The sequence below is a fragment of the Cibotium barometz genome, chromosome 35 (genome assembly GCF_041138505.1).
Source record: "Cibotium barometz isolate CiBa-2024 chromosome 35, ASM4113850v1, whole genome shotgun sequence".
NCBI classification, from domain to species: domain Eukaryota; kingdom Viridiplantae; phylum Streptophyta; class Polypodiopsida; order Cyatheales; family Cibotiaceae; genus Cibotium; species Cibotium barometz.
The window spans coordinates 7,299,421-7,319,314 of NC_141080.1; positions in this window are offsets into that span (position 1 = coordinate 7,299,421).

Here is a 19,894-nt window from a genome sequence, read left to right on the forward strand (position 1 = left end):
AATGTGGTTTTGAATGGGCTTAGGGCCATTCTATTTGCACAATATGCTGGAAGGAATGGCCCTAAGGCCACTCTAGCATCCATGATGTGCTTTATAATGGCCCTAGCTTGCCATTCGAAATCATAATGTGGGTGGTAAAATAGCCCTAAGTTCATTCTCTACCTTCTTGTATCAACAGTTTGTGAATTCCAAAATGGCATGCATAAAATTCTAAAGCATGCTATGGATGGTTGTAAAGCACATTATGGAAGGTTTTTGTTTGGATGTAAGTATGATTGTTTTTTATACGACTCACTTATTTTTGTTTTATTTCATTTTAGGTACATGGATGGCTCCAAAGAGGAAAATTTCTTTTCCATCAAATGTTGACATGGCGAGTGGTGAGCCAAAGAAGTGGTACATGGACTTCTACTATCGCAATGGTAAAAAAATACACAAGATGCATCTTTTCCTTCAGTCACTAGATGACAATAAGTCACCAGATGACAATAAGTCTTTTGAGGATAAGTATAAATAATGGGTGTTGCTGTGTCACTTGTTGATTTCCATTTGGAGATTGAATGTATTGATGTTGAGGTATTGGTGTTCAAGTGAAACTTGAGCCATTGATTCTCAATGGCAATGAAGAAGGTTTCTTGCTTGATCATGAAGCCATACGTTTCTACAAGGTGGATGTCTCTGCTACTCCCCTAGAAAGAGTCGCGTCCCTCCATCTTGAAGCTATGGCATGGGGTCAAAGGACTCACCTATCTATCTGGATGATGAATGCAATCCTTTGTAACATGGAGGATGAGGAGTGTCATCGATATGATTAGGGTAATGCCTTTGAACAGTAGTCTACATGCTGCTCTACAAAGTGTTAGAGAAATCACTAAGGTAGATGAGCTTCCTAAGTGGCATGATGGCTACATTGCTTTACGAGCTTCCACCATGTGGTGGGAAGGCCCGAATGTCTGGTATGGAGCAAAAAAATGATGGACACTTGTGGTGGTTAGAGTATGTTACTCACTAGTGATTATTTTTCTGGTGTTGTGTGATTTGTAGATGCTTTGGTCATTTGCACTGCGTTAATATTGACTACCCTTACTACTCTAGCTTGTGGTTTCATAATGAGATACAATGGAAAGGTCGTTAACCTGGTATGATTGATGACTGTAGATTTTGGGAACATTGCATGTGCACATTGTGGTTAATGTCGGAGTGTGTTTCTACTTGTGGTGCATGTTGAAAAATAGGTAGAGGGAGAGGACACACACATGAGCAAACCCTAATGTATATTGCAAACCCTAACCATAGAGGGAAGCCATCTCCCTTCTCACACAATTCAGAAAGCCATAATCCATAATACACACAACTCACTATGAGTTGTGTCCACACACATCTAACCCTAGCTAATGTCCACACGGTATGACCAGCTGGACGCGGTCATTTATGTCTCACACATGTTCCTACCTAACATGCCAGCACATAGCATAGCTGGCACACACTGACATCGAGTTTGAATCTCAACAGCCCCTCTCAAGCTCATGATGTACTGCCATAGATGAAGATGTAGATGAGCTTGGGATATCAAGGCTCTCAACACTCCCCCTCAAGCTCATCCCATGTACTCCCAACATAGTACGGAAGTACTCAAACTTCTCCCTGCTAAGTGGCTTTGTAAAGATGTCTGCCACCTGCTCATCAATCTTCACATACTATAGATCAACTGTACCATCCAGCACTTTCTCTCTGACAAAGTGATAATGGACCTCTATGTGTTTGGTCCTCGCATGAAACACTGGATTCTTTGCCAACTGTATGCTGCTCATGTTGTCACAATGAATGACAACTTTGCCATCAATAGGCTCACCCAAATCTGCCAAGAGACTCTTTAACCATATTCCTTCACAAGTAGCAATGGCTGCACCCCTGTATTCAGCCTCTGTACTAGACAAAGCAACTGTAGGTTGCTTTTTGCTACTCCAACTCACCACGGCACTTCCAAGTGTAAAGGCATAACCACTAGTAGACCTTCTATCATATGAGCTACCTGCCCAATCAGCATCTGTGTAGCCATGTTTATCCAAGCCTTTACCATTCCCATATAGAAGACCATAATGTGCAGTGGTCTTTACATATCGCATAATGCGTCTCACTGCGTCCAAATGAGGTTTTCTGGGGCTTTGCATAAACTGGCTTACTAGCCCCACATCATAACTCAAATCTAGGCGTGTGATAGTCATGTAAATGAGACTACCAACCATCTTTCTGTACATAGATGGATCATCCAACTCCTCACCAAAATCAGCCCGCAACTTCACATTCTGCTCCAAAGGTGTACTCATAGGCTTACACCCTGTCATGCCATATTTTGCCAACATATCCAATGCATATTGGCGTTGCACTAACCATGTACCTGCATGGTCTTTGATCACTTCAATTCCAAGAAAGTATCTCAACTCACCCAAGTCTTTCATGTCAAATTGCCCACTCAATGCTTTCTTGACATGCATCACATCTGTAACATGATCACTTGTGATAATCAAGTCATCCACATAGATGACAAGTAAGACAATCCCATGATATGTTTTCTTCACATAGAGTGAAGAATCTACTGTAGAAACTTGAAATCCAAGGGAGATAAGATATCTGCACATCTTATCACTCCAAGCATGAGGTGCTTGCTTCAAACCATATAATGCCTTTTTCAATCTACATACATGAGTGGGATATCTTGGGTGTACATAACCTTTGGCTGTGCCATATACACTTCCTCTTGTAGATCTCCATTTAGAAATGCATTTTTGACATCCATTTGATGCATTTCCCAACCATTAGCTGCAGCCATAGCAATGACTGCTCTCATTGTTCCCATCTTTGCCACTGGACTAAGTGTTTCATCATAGTCCAAACCTTGGGTTTGTGCATAACCCTTAGCTACCAATCTTGCTTTATGTCACTCAATGGAACCATCTGACTTGCATTTCACTTTGTAAACCCATTCAACCAATGACATTTTTGTCCTGTGGTAATGCAACTAAATCCCATGTGTCATTATGAACCAATGCGTCCATCTCAACATCCATTGCTTTCTCCCATACATGCGTTCCAATAGCTTCTGTATAGCATCATGTAGGTTCCACATGCTTCACCAAAGATGTCATATATGCATAATGCATAGCAAAATCTTGATATGTCAACCTGTCAACTGGATATCTGACCCTTTGGGATCTCCTTAATGCATGCTGATCACTCTGAACACCTGTCACTCTAGCATGTGGTGGCACATATCTATCCTGCCTAGCACCAGGTGTGCGTAAAACGGGTATGCCAAGTTCCTCATCCAAACTCTCTAAACTTGATGACTCATAACCTGTAATTCCAATTCCTTCAACCTTCTTCTTTCCTTTATCCATAGCACTACTCCCAGTGCTCACACTCTCATGCCTCAAATGTCCTGACCATGGACGTACCATACTACTCTCAGCCTTTGCTGGCCCAGACATAGAAGTAGAACTTGAACTTGCTTGTGGCAAGTTCACAGGCACATCAGCTTCAAGTGACTCAATGACACCCTCATCCTTTGCTTTGTACCAACTAGCAAGCTCATCAAACACCACATCTCGTGAGATAACCACTTGTCTAGTTTGTGGATTGTAACATTTGTATGCCTTTCGATCCTGTGCATATCCAACAAACACACACTTTTTTGCCTTAGGATTCAACTTCCTCCTTCTCTCCTTATCAGGCACATGTACATAAGCTATGTATCCAAATACTTCGAGGTGTCCAATGTCTGGCCTAAAATCTGTAAGCCGCATCGCTGGCGTACTTCCATGTATGGCTACTGTAGGTGTTGTATTCAGTATATACACTGCGGTAGCACAAGCTTCTGCCCAGTAATAATCTGGCATGCTCTTTTCATTGAGCATTGCCCTAGCCACTTCACAAATGACTCTATTCTTTCTCTCAGCCACACCATTTTGTTGAGGTGTATACCTGCAAGTCAATTGCCTTCTTATTCCATGCTTTCTTAAGAAATGCTCAAAAGCATTTGAGGTGTATTCACCACCTCCATCTGTCCTCAAACACTTAATCCAAGAACCATATTGCTTTTCTGCAAAAGCTTTGAAATCCATAAACTTTTCCAACACTTCACTTTTCTCTCTGAGAAAGTATATCCATGTCATCCTGCTGAAATCATCTATGAATGTCACATAATATAAACTACCTTTGATAGATGGGTTTTGTGCAGGACCCCATACATCGTTGTGTACTATCTCAAGTGGCCTGCTACTCATATTTCCTTCTCTAGGAAACCGCAACCTTGCCTGCTTTCCAAACTAACAGGCTTCACAAACATGCATATGCCCATCATACTTGAATCTAGGCAGCCCACTAACAATGCCTCTTGCCTACATGTTCTTTAACCTTTGTATATTGACATGTCCAATCCTCTTATGCCACATATCAATGTCCTGTACCACATTTCTACTTTTAGAGAACATAGCTGATTTTAACTCAGGAATCCCAGCATCCAGCTTAAACAACCTGCCTTCTTTCTTGCCTTTAGCAATGACTCTACATCCATGTTTGAAATCCTCAACGAAGCAACCATGCTCGTTTTGAAACGAACCTGTAATCCCTGTTCCACCATTTGACCAACTGAGGCCAAGCTTTTGAAGGCACATACAATACATCTTTCATAGGCTTCATATGCTCAAACCATTCACCATGACAAGTCATATGTTTTGATGCTCCTCCAGAGTCCATATACCAAGTGTCATCATTTTCAACATTTGTCATCATAGATCCCACAACATGTTTCATGGCAAACAAGTGATTTGCAGTGCCATCATTACTGCTTGATGCATAATTTCCACCACCATGTTATGCATAATTTCCACGATGTTGTGCTCTACCCCCTCTCAAATGATTCTGTTTGCGGAAACAATCTCTTGCCATATGACCAAATTTTCCACAGTAATGGCATTCAACATCTTGCATAGATGTTTGTTGGCCTTGCCAATGTCCTCTACCACGAGGATTACCTCTGCCTCTCTGAGGTGTATATCCACGACCACCTCTAGCACCATATGAAGGCTGAAAATTCTGTTGTGATGACCTGTGTCCTGCTATCCACGACCATTACCACGGCCATGTGATGCGAATCTCCCCCTGCCTCTAAATCCTCTTTGGGAATAGAATGCCTGATTTCTGCCATTATCATCATGGCTAGTAGATGCATCCTGAAAAGAATCACTGAGTTTGATTTCCTCAACAAGCAAGAGTGAAACCAACTCATCAAAGTCTGGTAAACCTGTACTCCGAACCGAGATAGATGTATCAAAAGATTTATATTCCTTGCCAAGACCACGCAAGGTAATGTCTACCAAATCATCATCAGGCATGGGGGCATTTATTGTTGCCAATGCATTTGCAAACTTCTTTATTTCTTGCGAGCACTCATGTCTGTATCAAACAACTTCACCAATGTATCCCATGCATCCTTGGGATTCTCAGCATCATGTATGTGTATGAGCATAGCATCCGAAATACATATAGACAGATAATGCAACACTTTGAATGCTCTTTCTGACCATTTCTTATAAGCTATAACCTGCTGCTGTGTAGGTTGTCGGGGTAGTTCCGGCTCTGGCTTAGCATGATCTGTACTTATTCCACAAAGCATGATTCCAAAAACCTTATCCCTTCAAGAAACTTTTGATCTGTACTTCCATGCCTGGAAGTTCTTCCTATCCAGCTTTTCACCACAACATAGCAAACACTTGACATATGTGCCGTGTAAACATCTCTACTATCTGTTCTTACAAGTTTCGGGGTTGGATTCTCTTGCTCATGAATTCATGCACCAGACAGCCATCACCAAGGTTGAATTGTACTAAGCCACCCTGAGTGGGAGAAGATGCAATGTGCAAGCATGATAGAGTTGATATGGGATTCAGCTACTATTGTTGAGTAGATTTTGTTGTGGCGGCATAATCATATGTTATAGTTTTGGTCGGAAAGCATGGTGGTATGGTTAATTCTTCTTTAGTCAGCAACTCCGGTGTTATGCTTGATGGAGTGTGCCTTTTGTGATTGCATATCTTTTGTTGTGCCGTCTGTATTATTTGCGTCTACTTTCTTTGTGACAATGTAATATTGTGATGAACTATTTTTTATTGTGGCATCTACGTCATATGCAAAATTGTTGTATGAAAATCATTGTACAACTTCATCGTTCTGAACTCTAGTTTTTTGTGAAATGAAATTATAACAAGTTTAATATTGGTAGAAAACCAAATGTCTCCTTTTTGGTGTATTTTGGAATGTTTCTCTTGAAATTTGGGGTTCGTATCTTGCTCGGGGTTTGGGAATCCTCCTTTCACTTCAGGAATATTTACATCTAGTGTAAGCATTCTGCCCACTCTCTTACCTTTTGCAACCAACGTGCACTTATCTTTAAAGTATTGTACATAAAAACCATCAGGGTTAAAACCACACCTGCAAACCCTCCTTACTTATTTGACCAACAAAAACTAGATTCTTTGTAATGTTTGGAACATGAAGTACATCTGCAAGGTACTTCACCTTACTATCCTGCATAGACAATAGCATGTCTCCAGCATGGGCAACCGGATGAGCAGTGTCATCCTCTGTTTCAACAAAACTTGGTCTTTCAAGACTCTTCATTTCCTTGAACCACTCACCATGACTTGTCATATGGTTCAAAGCATCTGAATCAACATACCAACATCATCATCCTTACATGCTGCTCTACATCATTTCTAGACACAACATTAACTACATGTTTCATAACAAATAACCTCTCATTATCCTCATTATTTTTGCTAGAGGATGCATAGTTATTTTTTTGCACTTTTCCATTTCGCATGTGATTCTGCTTCTTATAGCAATATGCCTGCACATGTCCAGGCTTATTAGAGTGAAAAGAGTCTCGTGTATCATTATGTTGCCTTTGCCAATTACCACGACCTCTTTGACTCCCCCTGCCTCTAAGCTGATCTCTTCCACCTGTGTGTTGTTATAATTCATGGGATTGTTGTTGTTGAGACCATAATTTTGATTACCTGTTCAGCCACCACCTTGGCCATGACCTCGTCCTCTACCTGCACTTGTGTAGAAGGCATGTTGCTCTGAATTGCCTTTGTTTTGTGAAGAGTGGTCTTCACCAAAACTCTTTTCTTCGATGATCAGCATTAACACCAAATCTAAAAAGTTGAGAATGTTCTCTCGAGTTTGAATAGACATCTTGAATGCCTTGCATTGTGGCTCGAGACCACGTAGATATACTTCCACCTTCTCATCATCATTAATAGAAACTCCAATAGATGCAAGGGATTACACAATGCCCTTGATCTTCAAGGCATAATCATTCACAGACATGTTTTTCTTCTCCACAGTATGGATCTCATTCTTCAATTGAATCTTTCGTGCCTTGGTGTTAGTTTCATACATCTTCACCAAGGTATTCCATGCCTCCTTGAGTGACTTCGCATCTTGGATATACCCAATCATAGTTTCTTGTATGCTAATAGAAAGATAATACATGACTTTCCTTACTCCTTGATTCCAATCCTTGTATTCTTTTATATCTGCAGTAGTTGGATTAATCTTTGGTATCTCTGGTGCCTCCTCAAGTTCGTCCCAATAGCCTTTTCCTATCAGGAAATTTGTTAATCTAAACCTCCAAGCATAGAAGTTGTTCTTATCAAGCTTCTCTACAACGATCTAGTTAATTCCATTATTTGACATCTTATCTACATCATAGACGCACCAAAAACATGACTCTTGTTTGACGTGCATAAACTGTTGTATTCTTTATTAATGGTACTATGCTACACTTAAACTGTGACAGCCAATGACCTCAACTCGTATACATATACCCAATGGCAATTGAAAGACCTCTTTGTAGTACACACAGTGTTTGCACAACCAATTTCCCTTCTTGTAGTACCAAAGATAGAATTATGCAAAGAATCGAAACTTACCCGCAGTCCCCCCCGTGAATTCTTACTAACTGAAAAATAGAGGTAAATGTGAGATCCCACTGCCCCCTCCGCACACTGGATTCTCAATTGATGGCAGCGGAAGCAGCTCCCTCTTACGCAGGGCAGGGTTTCCCACTCGGGGCCTCGCCCTCGAATGTCCCGGCACGAGACTAAGCTGGTGGTCATTCTGAAAACTGAAACCGGGATAATTTCCCATGCCCGGAAAACGGGGATGATTCCACCATTTTGAATTTCTTAACGAATTTTTCTAACAAAGTCAAGACTGAACTAACCTTCATCTGAATAAACTAGATAGAAGGGAAACTATAATAAACTTAACTTGAAGGAGTCAATGCCTTTTTACTAATTGAATTAGGCACAGCCGTTGATCTATTCATTTGAGAAGTCTTCAGGTTATTATTTAATTATTCGAGTTCTAAGTATATTCCTATTGATCAATTTTATTATTAAAACTATACTGATTCCAGCTTATCCGGCCCATGGGTTAGCCACCGCCCAACCATTGGAATAGTAGAACCAGACAAGTACTCACCCACCCATAATTGAAAGCCTTTCTTAACTTTTGCTTTAGAATACAGATACTCACACACTCCTCTTTAAACTTTAATCTATAAAACAATCCATTGACAAATAATTACTGGGTACAGATATCACAACTCAAAATTTCCATTCAATCCTTGTTTCTCACAAAACAGTATCACTCTGGACTCTCCGTTGAGACCAGCAGGTCAACAACGAGATCCAGTTAACAGATTACAATAAGTTTCTTGTTATCATACATTTATATCTTCCACGACATACACATGGGTGTCCTCGGCACCGTGAGCCCATGCATTGCTTGGTCAGAACCCTCCAGGATCCTCCTTAGGTGTCCTGGCACTTCACTCAAGGACCGCTTCATCGGCGCTCATCCATCATACTACCGAAAGCACACCATTTTAACCATACCGAGGCAGGCTTTGCCGCGTGAGCCGTCCTTTGAACACTCCTCTCGCCAGCTGTTGCAACCGAACTTCCCTTAGAACACACAGATACCAAATGCTCCCTCCAACATTCTGGCGTAAGATAGTCCTTTAAGAAAACAGCATTTCTATGCAAGTTTTCAATTTTGATTTTCTTTTGAATACAATGAGTATATCTTTATTCCGTATCCCAAGACTTCTAGATCACAGGTCTGGATTTCCAAACAGAATTCCTCGCATTCAATAATCTTGATCCTCAGATCAAAATCAAAGGTCTCAACTTAGTTTTAGATTCGGTGGGTGATTTGAGTGTAGATTACTGAACTAGTCACATCATCATTTCTTGAAACTGACGAATGAGTTACGTCTTGGTCATAGTCTGATTTAAGGTTTGAGTCTAGAAAGGTTCTCCTTGAACTATCTTTCTCGAAGGTAATATTTCAATTACTACTTTACTGAATTCAAAACTAAACACGAATTCCTATGAGGAATAAATTAGTCATTTATCTAAAATTTTGACTTCGATAGTTTTTCTGAATTTTCTCATTACCATCCTAGAGAATATAAAACGGTATAATTTTCCTTCACTAAGTATTTACTTATTCATTTTCCAATATTCATGGGATTTAAACGTAGGATTAAAGTGAACTCTTATTTTGATATAAAAAATTCTTTTATGTATCATTTTATGCATAAAAATCAATATTGGTGAAAGCAACACTTTTGTAAATAAAGAAATTCTATTATGCATAAAAATCAATATTAGTGAAAGTAACACGTTTACAATAAAAAAAAACTTTTATGCATCATTTTATGCATAAAAATCCATTTTAATGAAAGTAACACTTTTATAATAAAAATATTCTTTTATGCATCTATCTAGGCATAAAAATCCATTTTGATGAAAATAACACTTTTGTAAAAAAAATAAACAATATGCATCTTTCTATGCATAGAATTTAATTCTATTGAAAATCACTCTTTTATAATAAAAAAATGCATCTTTCTATGCATAGAAATCAATTCTATTAAAATCACTCTTTTTTTAATTAAAAAGAATAATCAATATGTATCTTTCTATGCATAGGACTTAATTCTATTGAAAATCACTCTTTTATAATAAAATAATAATAATCAATATGCATCTTTCTATGCATAGAATTTAATTCTATTAAAAATCACTCTTTTATAATTAAAAATAATAATCAATATGCATCTTTCTATGCATGAATGAAAATGACACTTTTAGAATACACAAACGATGGGGATTACTCTTTTTGATTAATAAAAGATGAAATTTATTTCACAAATTTTTAGAAAATTTTGCCATAACCTTCCTTTGTATGGCTGACCATTTTTCAAATTTTCTAACCTTAATCTATTTAGGAACTATCCCCAATTGGTTTAAAGCATTCTAAACTAATCAATTTTCACTTTTAAGAGAGAAACAATATGAAAAGTTTAATTCCAACAATTAGATCACCTAACTAGGATAAAGAAGGGCTGGTTTTAAGAATGAGAGAGGGGGAAACCTTTCCAAGAAGGCATAGCATCTGTTTATCATTTTAAGATAACAAACAATTTAGAAAACCATTAAAAGAATAAGAAAAAGTAAGATTTCTTACTTACATGAAATTCTGGGAGCTTTCCTTTGGCTTGATGGTTTGAGGGATCTACTCTTGTTTGCAACAAGAGTGGCCACCAATTCTTTAGAAGAGGGAATGGTCAAAAACTAGTGAATTATTAAGAAATTCACAGTTCTTGGCTCTTGGGAGGAGGAGTGGAGTAACAGTGCATAAAACACTATTAAGCTTCAACAAAGGGGGAGGCTTCTATTTAAAGGAAAAAGTGAGCTTCTAACCAAGCAAACTGATTCTAGAATTTTTCAGATCAGTTTGGTCAATTTTTGACCATTTTTAAGTCAGTTTAGCTTACTTTTTGAAACTAGACTTGAATTAGGAGAGAGGAGAGATGAAATATCTCAATTTTTGACAATTTTAAACTCCACCACACGTGAAGTAGGCGCCTCCTTCATGAGGGGGGAATTCCCATTGTGACGTGTCAAAAATCCATTTTTTTAGTAATTCCTTTGGTCCTTAGTCCACTCTTCATCTTATATGAGTATTTACTCATTTTTGGGGGGATTTTATTTATTTCTTCTATTTATCTTCTCCAAACATTTGGATGAATCTGATTGGCCCCTCAAAATCTTAATTTAAAATTTTTCGAAAATTTGGACCCCTAGGATAAGGCCTCGTGAACAGATTATACTTGATTTCTAATGCACCTTCTGAAAATCTTTTTGAACTTCTATTTCGGGGGAACTTATTTTAATAAGAAGAGATATTTTTCCATCCAAAAATATTCAAAATCTAAATAACCTCTCTCTAGAATAATTTCTCTCTCTAGGCCAAAATAGGTAGAAATAAGATCTTTCATATTTTCGAAGAGGGGATTGATTACAGGGGAAGATACTGGACATCTTGAGAGGCTGGGGAGGAATCTTACATTCTCTCCCACTTGAAAAACACGAGATGTCCTCATCTGGCAAACTGGGGGTAGTCCCGCCAACAGTTTCGCTTCTTTCTCCCAGGTGGCATCTTCAAAAGGATAGAACTTCCATTTGACCAATAATTCTCTCAGAATTCTATTCGTGAGAACCTTTTCTCGAATATCAAGGATTTCTTTAGGTTGGAGTTCCATCTGCCCTTGGGTTGTTGAAGAAGTTAAGATTTCATTATCAAGTACATGATTTGGGCTTAGTATATACTTTTTAAGAAGGCTGACATGAAATACATTATGTACTTTGAGATGAGGAGGCAAAAGAAGCTCATAGGCTAAGTCACCTACTTTCTTTGTAATCAGATATGGCCCACAATATCTGGGGGATAACTTCTTGTACTTCCCAAGAGATAGAGAACTTCTTTTGGGGCGTACTCGAATGAAGACCATATCTGCTTCTTCGAATTCGCTGTCTGTCCTCTTCTTATCTGCATACTGCTTCTGTCTATCCTGGGCAACTTTTATATCTTTGCGAATTGACTGCATCTGCTGCTCCATGTCGTCAAGCATCTGTCTGGACATCTCGACTCTATTTAATGGGTCGGCGGACCAAGTTAATGGAGTTAAGCAATCTTGTTCATACAGAGCTTTGAAAGGACTCATCCCAATACTTCTGTGATAAGAAGCATTGTAGGCAAACTCGACTAGGTGCAGATAGCTTAGCCACTTCTTGGGTTCCCTGCCATAGCATGACCAAAGTATATCTTCAATTACTTGGTTCACCCTTTCAGTTTGACCATTGGTCTCAGGGTGGTAGCTGTGTTGAGATCCAAGAAAGTTCCTACTACTTCAAAAAATGCAGTCCAGAATCTTGACGTGAATTTGGGATCTCAATCACTTACTATTTTTCTGGGTAGGCCATGCAATCTGAAGATTTCCTTGAGAAACACTCTGGCCACATCCGTTGCAGTGTAGGTTTCTTTTACTGGAATCAGATGGGTAACTTTGGTTAGTCTATCAACTACCGCGAAGATGGAGTTGTAACCTAATTGCACTGAAGGTAATCTAGTAATAAAATCCATACTGATACATTCCCACTTCATCTGGGAGATGTCTAATGGATGTAATTTCCCAGGCATTTTTACTCTCTCGGCCTTGACTTTTTGATAGGTCAGACATTGATGTACATGATTAAGCACATCCTTTTTTAGACCATGCCAAAAGAAGCTTTTCTTCATAGACATGTAGGTTTTGATGAAACCTGGAATAAGACTGTCATGGGCTTCATTCAGAATTCGACCCTTAGTTCCCTCATCATTGGGAATGTATAGCCTACGATTATAATACATAATTCCACGCATGTTGAGATCCTTTTGAGTGAAGATCCACTTTAAGCTCTGATGATCTGTTTCATCAAAGGGAATCTTTGACCTAGTAGGTAATGTCTCCATAACTTTAGGACATATACTACTGAAAGTAGTTCCAGGTCGTGAGACAGCATAATTCCTCTCATGCGTTCTGAGTTTTCGGGATTCATAGGCCACTGCATGACCTTCCTACATGAGTGCACCTCCCAGGGGGGCAAAACCACTGGCATCAGTTACTACCTCAAAGAGTAGAGAGAAATCTGGCAGCTTCAGAACGGGATTGGTTACCAAGGCAATCTTCAGCTTATAAAAAGCACTCTGGCACCTGGCAGACCATTGAAACGGGATATTCTTCTTGAGAAGATTAGTCAGGGGGGAAGCTATGAGAGCATACTTTGGTATAAAAATTCTATACCAACCAGTCAATTCCAAGAATCCTCTGACTTCTTTCACTGTCTTTGGTTTAGGCCAATCTATGACTGCTTGGACTTTCGCGGAGTCTGGAGAAATTTCATCTTTGGATACCAGAAAGCCCAAGTATTCAACATGGTCGGTACAGAAAGTGCATTTGCTCTTTTTTGCAAAGAGTTGGTGGTTCCTTAGAATCTCAAGAACTTTTCTGACATGAGCTTCATGGTCAGCTGCATTCTTTGAGTAAATCAGAATATTATCAAAGAAAACAAGAACGAAATCATCCAAGTATTCTCTGAGAATGTCTTGCATTAAGAAATTGAATGTACCTGGGGAATTTGTCAATCCAAACGGCATGACAGTGAATTCATAATATGCCCATACCGAGTATTGATGGTGGCTGTCTTCGTGATATCTTGCTCATTAATCTTGATCTGATAATACCCTGATTTGAGATCTATCTTTGTGAAGATCTGGGCTCCACTTAGCCTGTCTAGAAGCTCATCAATTCTGGGGATAGGATACTTATTCTTAACTATCAGCTGATTGAGACCTCTATAGTCCACACAGAGTCTTAGCATTCCATCTTTCTTTTTCTGAAAGAGAACTGGTGCACCCCAAGGTGAAACACTGGGTCTTACAAACCCTTGTTCTAAACAGCTGTCTAAGCTGTTCCTTGAGTTTGATGGCTTCACGAACTGGCATTTTGTACGTGCGCAAGGCTATTGGGCTGAGCTCTGGGGGTCAATTCTATGACATGATCTACTTCCCTAATTGGGGGCATCTCTGTTAATTCTGCTGGGAATAAATCATCATATTCACTTAACCATTTAGGTTCTTTAGCTTTTAACTTTGAGTCTACCGGATTCATTTTGACAACATAAATGTGCTGCTTCTTTCTAAGTCCTTTTAGTAACTTAGAAGCTTTTACTAGCAGACTAGGGGTTTTAGAAATTCCAGTTCCTTGAACTTTGTTTCCGTGAAGGTCACGGCAGGAGATGGTTCCTTATGATAGTGAATGTCAGCTTGATTTTTGTGGAGCCAATCCATTCCAAGGATCTCGTCGAAAACTCCCAAAGGTATAATTCTGAACTGACAGTCAGTTAAATTTCCATCTAGATTGAACTAAATACAATCTATCTCAAGGTGAGTGAAAAGAATCTTCCCACTTGCCAGTTCAACTTGCATAGGTTTCCTTAATTTCTGATCTAAGACTAGCTTACGCAAGCATCCAGGGGAAATGAAAGAATGATTACTGCCTAAATCAATCAAAAGCTTAAAAGGCTTACCTTGATACTCAGCTGGAATATGAATGACGGAGAATTGACAGTTTGGCCCTCTGTTTTCCATTGTAGCATAAATTTGTCCTCTTTCCTCTTCCACTACTTCTGTAATTGTGATTGCTCTGGCTGCTGTCTGCAGTCTAGGGCAGGACTCTTTCTCTTTGGTTGCCCCAAGTCTGGGAAGGAGTTCTGAGGCTACTCTGGAGAGAGGTAGACGGTTGATTTGGAGTTCTTCTGGGATTTCCCTGATTTGGGCAAGATGGACCTTGATTTGACTCATAGGAAGGGGTTGGTCTTTGCACTCTCGGTCCTTGACTTCCCTGTCCCCTTAACATGGCAGGAGTAGGGCAGTTGGGGCTCCTGAGAAAGTGTTCTGGGGGAAGGGTCTTCCTTCACTCCTGAATCTTCTTGCATCCTGATTCTGATTTGGGCCTTGCTGCCTCTTAGGGGGAGGAAAGTTTGAAGTACTTCCCGAGGTTTGGAATCTTTTAAAGTTAGAGGGTGCAGGCTTTGGCGGGACCTTAACAACAAAGGCTTTGGCAAAGTCCTTTGCCATTCTTACTCCTTCGGCCATTGAGACAGGTTTGGCATTCTTTACTAAGGTGTCCAATGGCTCGTTCATTCCTCGAATGAACCTGGCCATCTGCTGCTCTTCATCCAACTGAGGGGAATATTTGAGGAGAAGGGCAAAAGCTTGATGGTACTCTTCAGTTGTCCGGCTATCCTACTTTAATTCCAAGAATTCATTCATTTTAGTTTCAAGGAAGCCCAGAGGACAAAACCTCTTTTTGAGGTAAGCTTTAAGATCGATCCAGGTCTGGGTATTCCGATCGAGATGGTTAGTCTTACAGTGATTCCTCCAAGCGACCCTGGCCGTTTCCACAATCTTTAACCTGGCGAGAGCCATCTTGCTTCTCTCATTGTAGCCAGTTACATCAAAGTATTCCTCCATTGCTTCAATCCACTTTTCCACTACTTCACCTAATTGTTTCACCCTTGAAGGGACCAGGTGTTGGGATATGTGCAGGGCTTTTCAAACATCTGGATCTAACTCTTTGTATCGGTTAGAGGATCCGCTTGCCTTACACGGGCCGCGCATCTCATGACTCTGACAAAACGAGATTTTCGTCAACTTAACTTTGACAACAGATTTATGATTATTTAATTTTTGTAATTTATTCATTAAACAGATAATTATTTCATCATACTTCATGAAACAAGATTAACCATACTTTAATTTTTACGATTTATTCATTAAACAGATAATTATTTCATCATACTTCATGAAACAAGATTAACCATATTCATAATCATGAAAGCAATTTGGAATTTTTTTTGCAAAACATCATTTATTATCAAAAGTTTTTGATATATACATAGAGCATCACGGCTCCCAAAATCATTGCCTCAATTGTATTCGTCTAAAGAAGTGAAATTGCGAAGGAGACATGCCATTGTGCGAGTCTCACTCTGCTTACTCTCGAGTCGTGGCAGAGTTGATGAGGTGGTCGAATGCAAAGGCTATCATATCCTGACTTTGGGAGAGTTTAGGAATGCCAAATAGATTCGGGGTATCCATCTATAAATTTCCAATTCAATTTATGAGTTTTTAATTTTTGAAGTTCCTTCAACATAATATTAACAAGCAAATTTTTTTTTTCAGATTTACTTTAAAATTCTTAAGCAATTTCTATTGCTGTTACGAACATTATAACAGTGCTCTAATACCAGCTCTGAGATCCCACTGCCCCCTCCGTGCACCAGATTCTTGATTGATGGCAGCGGAAGCAGCTCCCTCTTGCGCGGGGCAGGGTTTCCCACTCGGGGCCTTGCCCTCGAATGTCCAGGCACAAGACCAAGCTGGTGGTCATTCTGAAAACCGAAACCGGGAGAATTTTCCATGCCCGAAAAACGGGGACGATTCCACCATTTTGAATTTCTTAACAAATTTTTCTAACGAAGTCAAGACTGAAGTAGCCTTCATCTTAATAAACCAGATAGAAGGGAAACTATAACAGACTTAACTTGAAGGAATCAACGCTTTTTTCCTAATTGAATTACGCATAGTCGTTGATCTATTCATTTGAGAAGTCTTCAAGTTATTATTTAATTATTCGAGTTCTAAGCGTATTCCTATTGATCAATTTTATTATTAAAACTCTACTGATTCCAGCCTAACCCCACCCGGCCCACATGGGTTAGCCACCGCCCAACCACTGGAATAATAGAACCAGACAAGTACTCACCCACCCATAATTGAAAGCCTTTCTTAACTTTTGCTTTAGAATACAGATACTCACACACTCCTCTTTAAACTTTAATCTATAAAACAATCCATTGACAAACAATTACTGGGTACAGATGTCACAACTCAAAATTTTCATTCAATCCTTGTTTCTCACAAAACAGTATCACTCTAGACTCTCCGTTGAGACCAGAAGGTCAACAACGAGATCCAGTAACAGATTACAATAGGTTTCTCGTCATCATACATATATATCTTCCATGACATATGCATGGGTGTCCTCAGCACCGCGAGCCCGTGCATCGCCTAGTCAAAACCCTCCAGGATCCTCCTTAGATGTCCTGGCACTTCACTCAGGGACCGCTTCGTCGGCCCTCATCCATCGTAGTATCGAAAGCGCACCATTTTAACCATACCGAGGCTTTGCCGCGTGAGCCGTCTTTTGAACACTCCTCGCCAGCTGTTTGCAACCGAACTTTCCTTAGAACACACATATACCAAATGCTCCCTCCAGCATTCTGGCATAAGACAATCCTTTAAGAAAACAGGGTTTTTATGCAAGTTTTCAATTTTGATTTTCTTTTGAATACAATGAGTATATCTTAATTCCGTATCCCAAGACTTCTAGATCACAGGTATGGATTCCCAGAAAGAATTCCTCGAGTTCAGTAATCTTGATCCTCACATCAAAATCAAAGGTCTCAACTTAGTTTCAGATTTGGTGGGTGATTTGAGTGCAAATTAATGAACTGGTAACATCGTCATTTCTTGAAACTGACGAAGGAGTTACGTCTTGGTCATAGTCCGATTCAGGGTTTGAGTTTCGAAAGGTTCTCCCTGAACTATCTTTCTTGAAGGTAATATTTCAATTACTACTTTACGAAATTCAAAACTAAACACGAATTCCTATGAGAAATAAATTAGTCATTTATCTAAAATTTCGACTTTGATAGTTTTTTTGAATTTTCTCATTACCATCCTAGAGAATATAAAACGGTATAATTTTCCTTCACTGAGTATTTACTTATTCATTTTTCCAATATTTATGGGATTTAAACATAGGATTAAAGTGAACTCTTATTTTGATATAAAAAATTCTTTTATGCATCGTTTTATGCATAAAAATCAATATTTGTGAAAGCAACACTTTTGTAATAAAGAAATTCTATTATGCATAAAAATCAATATTAGTGAAAGTAACACGTTTACAATAAAAAAAATTCTTTTATGCATCATTTTATGCATAAAAATCCATTTTAATGAAAGTAATACTTTTATAATAAAAATATTCTTTTATGCATCTATCTAGGCATAAAAATCCATTTTGATGAAAGTAACACTTTTGTAAAAAAATAATAATCAATATGCATCTTTGTATGCATAGAATTTAATTCTATTGAAAATCACTCTTTTATAATAAAAAAATAATCAATATGAATCTTTCTTTGCATAGAATTTAATTCTATTAAAAATACTCTTTTTTAATTGAAAATAATAATCAATATGCATCTTTCTATGCATAGGACTTAATTCTATTGAAAATCACTCTTTTATAATAATAAAAAAATAATCAATATGCATCTTTTGTTAGAAAACATGGGAGCTCAAGGATGGATTGAGCACATGATTAGAGCAAGGATTAAGAACTAGGAAGCAAGACTATGAGATTAGCTAAAGACAAATCATATGAGCATAATGACAATGTGAATAGGACGAAAGCTTGGTGTTTTCCTAATTAGATGAGGAGCCTTTAAATAGGCTGAAGTACAAAAGGATTAAAGAGGAGATTAGGATCTAATCCTAATCAAGATGCTTATCACTTGCCTAGAAGTGAGCACCCAAAGCCTAGAGTAGAGTGCAAGATATAGAGATTCTCCATTAAGGCATATAAAAAACTGAAAATAGGACCATCCAAAAAAGAGCTACTAACCCTTAGAGAAATAATCTCCTAAGGTCCACTACTAAAGCCATGCTACTAAACCTTAGAGAAATAATCTACTAAGGTCCACTACTAAAGCCATGTAGAGGGGCCATAAATTCCAATACCCTCCCTGGACCTCAACATGGCCAAGAAGTGTGAAGGAATACCAAAATACCCTCCCATGTTCCAAACACTAACTATGGGACTATCAAAGAAGTCCCAGGAGGCAAATGTCTAAAATGTTACATGAGCTACATCATGTGGTGCTCAGAGGTAACCTACAAAAGTCCCACTACTACTACTAAAAAAGTTACATGAGCTACATCATGTGGTGCTTAGAGGTAACTATCCAAAAGTCCCACTACTACTACTAAGAAAGTTACATGAGCTACATCATGTGGTGCTCAGAGGTAACATACATCAAAAAGACTTCAAAAAGCCCAATCAGAGTCAATAGAAGTAAAATTTGCTTCTTCTTCCTTTGCCAAAACTTCTTTTTCCTCAACCAAGTGTGCTTTATCCTTCTTTGTTTTGGTGTAGTTCTTTGTGCTCTTGGTCTTCTTTGTGTCTTTACATCCATGAAGAGCTTTTTCTCCAATTGGATTATAGTCCTTGTCTTCCTTCTTGTGATGATGCTGACATCTTTTCTTTTCTTGATGACATGGAAAATCTGGGCCTTCCCCATACCATCGTACCCAAACATGGGAACCAAACTTTGCAAAGCATGATGTGGGGGGCACCCACCCCCACATGCATGCAAAGTTTAGTTATAATCGGAGCATGTTTGGATTGGTAATTAGCGGCCAGTGTGGATTTTTCAAGTCTCTTGGTGCTTAAGAGGCCATGGAAAATCCGGGCCTTCCCCATACCATCATACCCAAACATGCACCGATGGGAACCAAGCTTTGGTATGTGGGAGGGGCCCACCCCCACATGTTTGCAAAGTTTGGTCAAAAATCGGAGCATGTTTGGACTGGTAATTAGCAGCCAGTGTGGATTTTTCAAGTCTCTTGGTGCTTAAGAGGCCATGGAAAATCCGGGCCTTCCCCATACCATCGTACCCAATCATGCTCTGATGGGAACCAAACTTTGTAAGCATGTGGGAGGGGCCCACTCCCACATGTTTGCAGAGTTTGGTCACAATGGGAGCATGTTTGGATTGGTAATTAGCCAGTGTGGATTTTT